Source organism: Trichomycterus rosablanca, chromosome 10, assembly GCF_030014385.1.
Source record: "Trichomycterus rosablanca isolate fTriRos1 chromosome 10, fTriRos1.hap1, whole genome shotgun sequence".
Taxonomy (NCBI): Eukaryota; Metazoa; Chordata; class Actinopteri; order Siluriformes; family Trichomycteridae; genus Trichomycterus; species Trichomycterus rosablanca.
The window spans coordinates 6,467,911-6,475,928 of NC_085997.1; the positions used below are offsets into that span (position 1 = coordinate 6,467,911).

Sequence of the window (8,018 nt, forward strand, 5' to 3'; positions counted from 1 at the left end):
GCCCGGATAGCTCAGTCGGTAGAGCATCAGACTTTTAATCTGAGGGTCCAGGGTTCAAGTCCCTGTTCGGGTGAGTTGTTTCTTACTGTGTTGGGTAAGCGATAATGTCCCGTACTTCATGGTGTAATCAGAAAGTTGAAGAATTTGTACTTTGTGAGATGTTATTAAGTGAAATATCATGTACCTGATAAGCTTGAAATAATAGCACACTGCATGTGTAACATGTTCTCCACACTGACTAGTTGTACGCCCAGCTGTCTCAAACAGACTGTAGTAAATAGAGGACAGTTTGTAAATATTACAGTTTGTTGGGCTTATAGTCGTCAGGATCTCCTGGACCTGGGATTCCGCTGTGAAAGGATTATTTCATCGGACTATCACAGCTTTCACGATATACCGGGAGAAATAGTCAGGACTCCGGGGTCTCCGTGGATAGTTTTACCCAGCGGTAAGCCCAGGAGGAAACGTAAACAAAGGAAACAGAAGCATGGCTGCAGGGCCGGCCCGCTAGCACGGCTAAAGAGACAACCGTTTAAACTGCCGCTCCCCAGCATTTTCCTCTCAAATGCCAGATCCATAATAAACATGATCGATGAACTGAGGCTACAGTTTTGCTGATAATAACTGTCTTCGGAACTGCAGCGTTGCGATAATTACAGAGACCTAGCTGCAGCCCACCATACCGGACTCGACTATCGAGTTAGCATGCTACACGGCTCACCGCTACGACAGAAACGGCGACTCCGGTAAGAGCAGAGGAGGGGGATTATGCATCTACATAAACAACAGCTGGTGCAAAGATACAAAGACTGTAGACAGCCATTGTTCCCCGGATTTGGAATATTTAACTGTTAAATGCAGACCATTCTATCTACCTCGCGAGTTCACTGTCGCTATGGTAACGGCCGTATACATACCACCCGATGCTAATGCTAACCGGGCTCTGGGTGAGCTACACAACGCATTAAGTAACCAACAGAACTCATATCAGAACCGACGCAGTGCACATAGTAGCGGGGGATTTCAACCATGCCGACTTAAAAACAGTACTCCCAAAATTTGAACAGCACATTAAGTGTGCAACTAGGGGTGCAAACACACTGGACAAAGTTTACAGCAACATCAGGAAAGGCTATATGACAAACCCCTTACCACATCTGGGTCTGTCAGACCATATTTCCATGCTGTTGATCCCTGCATACACACCCTGCAGGAAGAGAATTCCACCAGCCTCAAGGACTGTAAAAACATGGCCAGAGGGGGCATCACATCAGCTTCAGGACTGTTTTGAGAGCACAGATTGGAGTGTTTTTGAACATCAAGACCTGGAGGTATACACCACGTCGGTGCTCTCATACATCAACTTCTGCGTTGAAAATGTCACTGTGGACAAACGTATTCGTGCATATTCCAATCAAAAACCCTGGATGACCAAAGAAGTACAGGTCCTGCTGAGACAACGTGACATCGCTTTTAGGTCTGGAGATGGTGTGCAGTACGGAGCAGCTAGAGCTGACCTGAAGAGAGGCATCAGGGAGGCCAAGATAGAGTACAAAGGGGAGATCAAGAACCATTTTGAAACCAACAACACTAGGCAAATGTGGCAGGGAGTCCAGCATCTCACCAACTACAAGTCCAGCAACATCACGATGGCTGAGGACGACCCGGCGCTTGTGGAGGAGCTGAACCACTTCTTCGCACGCTTCGAGGTGGAAAGTTCAGAGGCAGCAGCAGCCCCATCAACCGTGATGCAGGAACATGAGGTGAGGTGCACACTGAGAGCGGTGAACCCCAGAAAGGCTGCTGGACCAGACAGAGTGACCGGGAGGGTCCTCAAAGAGTGTGCGGATCAGTTAGCTGGGATTTTTACAAAGATATTCAATGCTTCACTGTCCCAGTCCTTCATCCCACCATGTCTGAAGGCGGCCACAATCATACCACTGCCGAAAAAGACCAGCATCAGCAGCCTTAATGACTACCGACCAGTCGCTCTGACACCGATTGTCATGAAGTGCTTCGAGAAACTGGTGAAACATCACATCATGTCCTGCCTCCCACCTACCCTTGACCCATTCCAGTTTGCATACAGAGCTAACAGATCTACAGAGGATGCCATAGTAACAGCGCTCCACACCACCATCTCTCACCTGGAACTGCAGGGACGCTATGCCAGGCTGCTTTTTGTTGACTTTAGTTCGGCCTTCAATACCATACTCCCGGAAAAACTAACTTTTAAGTTAATGGACATTGGACTTTCAACCAACATCTGCTGCTGGATTAGAGACTTCCTCTCAGACCGTACACAGAGAGTTAGAGTTGGCTCACATCTCTCCACAGACCTCAGACTCAACACTGGGTCTCCACAGGGCTGTGTGCTGAGTCCACTACTCTATACCCTGTACACGTATGACTGTGTCAGTAGCCATCCAGACAATGTCACAAATAAGTTCGCAGATGACACCACCCTGGTCGGGCTTATCTCTAATGGCGATGAAACAGCATATAAGGAGGAGTTCCAAAGGCTAGTGGGGTAGTGTGCAGAGAACAACTTGGTCATCAACACCTCCAAGACCAAAGAACTGATTGTAGACTACAGGAGGAGGAAGTCTGATCTGCAACCAATCTGGATTAATGGGGAGTGTGTGGAGAGGGTACCGCTTCAAGTTTCTGGGGGTGCATATGGACGCAGACCTCCAATGGAGTTCTAACACCTCGGCGGTAGTGAAGAGGGCCCAGCAGCGCCTCCACTTTCTGAGGATCCTCAGGAGGCTGAACCTGAGGAAAGATCTGTTGACTGCTTTCTACCGCTGCTCCGTGGAGAGCGTGCTGACTTATTGCATCTCTGTGTGGTTCTCCAACTGCATCACAGCACACAAGAAGGCCATACAGAGGGTCATCAACACCGCCCAGAAAATCATCGGGCACCCTCTCCCATCACTAAAGGAGCTCTACAGCACCCGCTGTCTCAGGAGGGCACACAAAATTAAAAAAGACAGCACACACCCAGGGTACCGAATGTTCGAACTGCTGCCCTCGGGTAGACGGTACAGGCAAATCAAAAGAAGGACTAATAGACTAAGAGACAGTTTTTACAACAGGGCCATAGCTCTGTTAAACACAAACATGTGACACAACAGGCGTCATTCAATGGGTCTTGTGCAATTTCACTTCGTTCACTTTAATGGGACATGTGCAACTTTTAATTTAACTTTTAACTTTTAATTTAATTTGAATAGGACATGTGCAATAGCTGCAATAGCTTCAGTTCTGCTTCTGTTTTATACTGTTTTATATTTTTATATTTATATTAGGGCTGTTGAAGTTAACGCGATAATAACGCATTAACACGATCTCAATTTAACGCGATAAAAAAAAATTGTGCCGTTAACGCAAATTCTATTTGGCTCTGCGAGTCATCTGTAGTTCATGTTGAGGCTTGCCACCGTTTTTCATTTGCGGTTTGTTAACATAATGTAACCGAGCGTGGTAGTGATGCACTCACTTAATAAAGGAATAAATACACGGTATATTCACATATTGTCGGGAGCAAAACACTTTATTAACTCCTTCTGTTACGGTACCGAATAGCGGACAGCTAGAGTCGTTAGCCATGCACGCTATTCCATGAACTATGGAAGCCCCAAAGGGTCAAAACACACTCACTTTGTGTAGAAACGTCCATCAAACCATTGTCACAATACAACCACAGAAAAGTCTGTTACAATAACTACGCCTTATCCCACCTAAAGCACCGCTGATCTACAATGTTTGCTGATGGAGAAATTTTAACCTACAATCTGACATATATACGAAGTCAAGGGTCTCTGCTGGATAGTATTACTGCCTAGTATGTGAGTGAATAAAACTCCCTTACAGTTTTCTCTTGTCCCAGCAGTTTTTAACATAAGTACATTTAGCATAAAATGTGTTCACCATTTTAATTGTAACATTTCACTTAAAAAAAACCTTGTTTTCTTCTTTTTTTTTTAAATGTGATTAATCGCGATTAACTATATGAAATTCTGAGATTAATCGCGATTAAAATTTGTAATCGTTTGACAGCCCTAATTTATATTTGTATATAGTACTTTTATTGTTTGCTGTTTTTTCTTGCACCGAGAAGGTAGGGGGGGGGGGGGGGGGGGGTTGTATTCCAATTTCGTTGTGCAAGTGTACAAGTACAATGTGCAATGACAATAAAGGATTCGGATTAAATCCTGACCTAATTTTTGATGCTGTGCATTAAGCAACGCCGCACCGAGTTTCATATTATGTGTTGCCCTTAAATAATCATAACGTTTCAGGAGAATGTGGGCATCAATCCCGCTACCTCTCACATGCTAAGCAAGCACTCTACCATTTGAGCTAATTCCCCTCACAAAAAACCCACCAAACTGTATAATGTACTAACAGAGCGTTGATGCTGCATTATAAAGTGAGGGTGCAACGTGTTTAAACTCTCGTACTCTTGTTTATATTATGCGTTGCTTTTAAACGATCTAAGACTCACTTTATTTAAACGTTGATCTTAGCCTTTAGGACAAACAATGTGAAGTCTTTTACGAAGTGCATTTTCTCTTTGATTTTGTTGGACTTGTGGTGGTGGTGGTGGTTAGGGGAAGGGGGTTGTGATTATATGTAACTTTACTACCTTATGTGCATTTGCGTCTTTGTTCCCATTTTGAAGGTTGTGATATTACTTTAAGCTTAACTTTTCTTTTTCATGTAATTACTGATATTTTACTGGATCTCTGCTGATATTTTATGGACCATATTGACTAATCAGTGAAAATTAATGTTCCCTTGTATAATAAAACCATTATGCTTATTTAGCTTTAATTAGCTTTAATTATTAAACAGTTAATAAGATAGTGATGGTGAAACTAAAAACCTGTTATTATCATCACTAAGTGTCTTTACCATCACAAGAAGTTATGTGTTGGTAATGACATGTTGAGGTAATGACAGTTTTTACTTAGGGAAAAAAGTAAACAGCTAGTATACAATGTACTTTACATACATTTAAATAATGTGAACATTTCAATTGTAAAATACTGCTGTAACAATGTAAATGGACGCTGAATAAACATACTTTATGATCAGAATGAATACACGATTAAATTTCTCAAATTTTTAGAGATCAAAAACCAAGGTCCTGGCATCCATGTGGATGTTACTTTGACACATACCACCTACCTCAGCATCGTTGCAGACCGTATACACCCTTTGACGAAAACTGTATTCCCTGAAGGCTGTTGACTCTAAAGAAGTAACTTTGTATGAAGCTTGAGATGTCAGAAGTGGGATTCGAACCCACGCCTCCAGGAGAGACTGCGCCTTAGACCGTTCGGCCATCCTGACACGCTTGCGAGGTCGTAATGCCAATTACCAACAACACCCCAACATGGCCAAAGATTTGTACAAAGTGCTGAATCTTTTCACATTATTATGTACACTACCGCTCAAAAGTTTGGGATCACTGTGAAATTTTCTTGTTTTCAATGAAAACACACATGAGATTAGGAAATATAGCTAATAAACAGGACATGCAGACATTGTCTGAGTAAAAAAAAATTATTTTGATGGAAATGATGACTGTGTACTTCAAATTTAGCCTTTATCAACAAAAGCCACCTTTTGCAGCAATTACAGCCTGGCAGACTTTAGGCATTCTAGCTGTCAATTTTCGAGGTAATCTGATGTGATTTCACCCCATACTTCCTGGTGCATCTCCCTGGAGCATGGATTGTCTTGATGCAGTCTTCCTCCGTACCATACAGTCCAGCTGCTCCCACAACAGCTCAATAGGGTTCAGATCCGGAGACTGTGCTGGCCACTCCATTACAGTCAAAATTCTGGCTGACTTCTTATTTCTTAAATATTGCTGACACATTTTGGAGGTGTGTTTGGGGTAATTATCCTGTTGTAGGATGAAATTGGCCCCAATCAAGTGCTGTCCACAGGGTATGGCATGGCGTTGCAATGTCTTGTGGTAGCCTTCCTTCTTCAAAATCCCATTCACTCTATATAAATCTCCTATTTTACCACCTTCAAAGCATCCCCAGACCATCACGCTGCCTCCACCATGCTTGACAGCTGGCATTAAGCATTGGTCTTGCATCTTTTCATTGTTCCTGTGCCTCACAAATGTTATTCTGTTTGATCCAAAGACCTCAAACTTGGACTCATCTGTCCACAACACCTTCTTCCAATCTTCCAGTGTCCAATGTCTTTTCTCTTTGGCCCATCGCAGTCTTTTCTTTTTATTGGCCAGTGTAAGGTATGGCTTTTTCTTGCCAATTCTGCCATGAAGTCCAGCATCCTGAAGTCACCTCTTCACCGTTGATGCTGACACTGGTGTTTGACGGGCTCCATTTAGTGCAGCTGTCAGTTGACAACCTGTGAGGCGTCTTTGTCTCAAACTGCACAGTCTAAGACGTTTATTTTCTTGTACAGTTGTGCATCGGGGCCTCCCACTCTTTTTTCTGTCCTTATTAGAGCCAGTTTGTGCTACTCTCTGAAGGGAGTAGTTAACAGCATGGTAAGATATTTTAAGTTTCTTTGCAATATCTCGCATTGAGTAGCCTTCCATTCTTAACACAACAATAGACTGACGAGTCTCTAAAGAAAATTGTTTCTTTCTGGCCATTTTGAGCCAGTAAGCAAGCCAACAACTGCTGATGCTTCAGATACTAAACTAACCTAGAATGTTGTGCTCCCTTTTATGCTCCCTTATTAGTATAACGTTTTTCAGCTGTGCAACAAAATTAAAAAAGGGTTTCCTAACAATCAATTAGCCTAATAACATTCTTAACTTGGATTGGCAGCCAAACCAAGAGATTGAGGCAGAGGACTAAGAATGGCTGATAATAGGACTATATGCAAAATAGGCCTCTATACAAAAATAGGCTTTAATGCAAACATTTTCATTCTTCAAAAATCATCTGATACATTTAAAATAATTGTGTAATGGACTAAATTGTTTGTGAATTGCATGAAAATGTGTTTTTCTTTGGAAAAGAGGGAAATTTGCAAGTGATCCCAAACTTTTGAGCGGTAGTGTATGTTAGAGGGTTAAAGACATAAATTTGTATGAAGCACTAGCAGTCAGAAGTGGGATTCAAACCCACACCTCCATGGGACACTGTGACCTGAACTCAGCGTTTTAGACCGCATCCTGACTAGCTTGGGTACCATCGACACCACCCTCGCCCCACTCGGACTAATATTTGTACGAACTGCTTAATCTTTTCAATTGTATGCTTTAATATTAACAATACCTTCCGCCAAAAGGTAGTTCCACAACGAATATAAAGTTTAACATTACAAAGCAGACATCCCAAGTTGCAAAAACTCATTTCAGGGAGGTAAGAACAACAAGAAGAAAAAGGCAAGAACCTCCGAAGGGAAAAAAGAAATAAAAAACCTCTTGCACACACCAAAGGATATTGGTGATAACAGAACTTTTAGGAGCTGCTAACTGGGCTATTAAACTAACTGTTCACGTTACAAACACATTAATGTTCCCTACATAGTGCACTAGATTGTGTATCAGATCACGGATTTATGTTCCCTACATAGTGCACTAGACAGTGAATTAGACAACTGATTTATGTTCCCTACACAGTGCGCTAGATTGTATATCAGATAACGGATTTAAAACGCGATCGGGAGAAAGGTCTGAGTCGCCTGCGTGTGCGTTTGTGTGCATGAAGCTTGTCGTTACTGGCAACGCGTCAGCGGAGTAATACAGTTGTGGTGTGAAAAGGCTGTGCTGTTATCACGAATATCAGCACGGTTAAAACGCTTCTCAACCAATCAGATTGTAAGGTCGGAACTAACTGTTGTATAAAGTAAAACGATGTCTGTTTTTATCACAGTTTCATCGCATGCTGACCTCTAGAATACAACTGATGTATGTAGCACTAAGAAGTGTTTCTTAAGGGTTCTTTTTGTGTTCTTGGTAGAACTGTTTCTACTTGAAGAACCCTTTAGTATAATTCAAGGTTCTTTGCTAA

At 42.4% G+C, this 8,018-nt stretch overlaps 1 non-coding gene across 1 annotated transcript; it reads left to right on the forward strand.

Moving 5' to 3' along the window:
* On the forward strand, nt 1-73 carry trnak-uuu (transfer RNA lysine (anticodon UUU)). Its single transcript has one exon. It is a non-coding gene; the product is annotated as a tRNA-Lys (tRNA).
* Nucleotides 74-8,018: the final 7,945 nt, after the last annotated feature.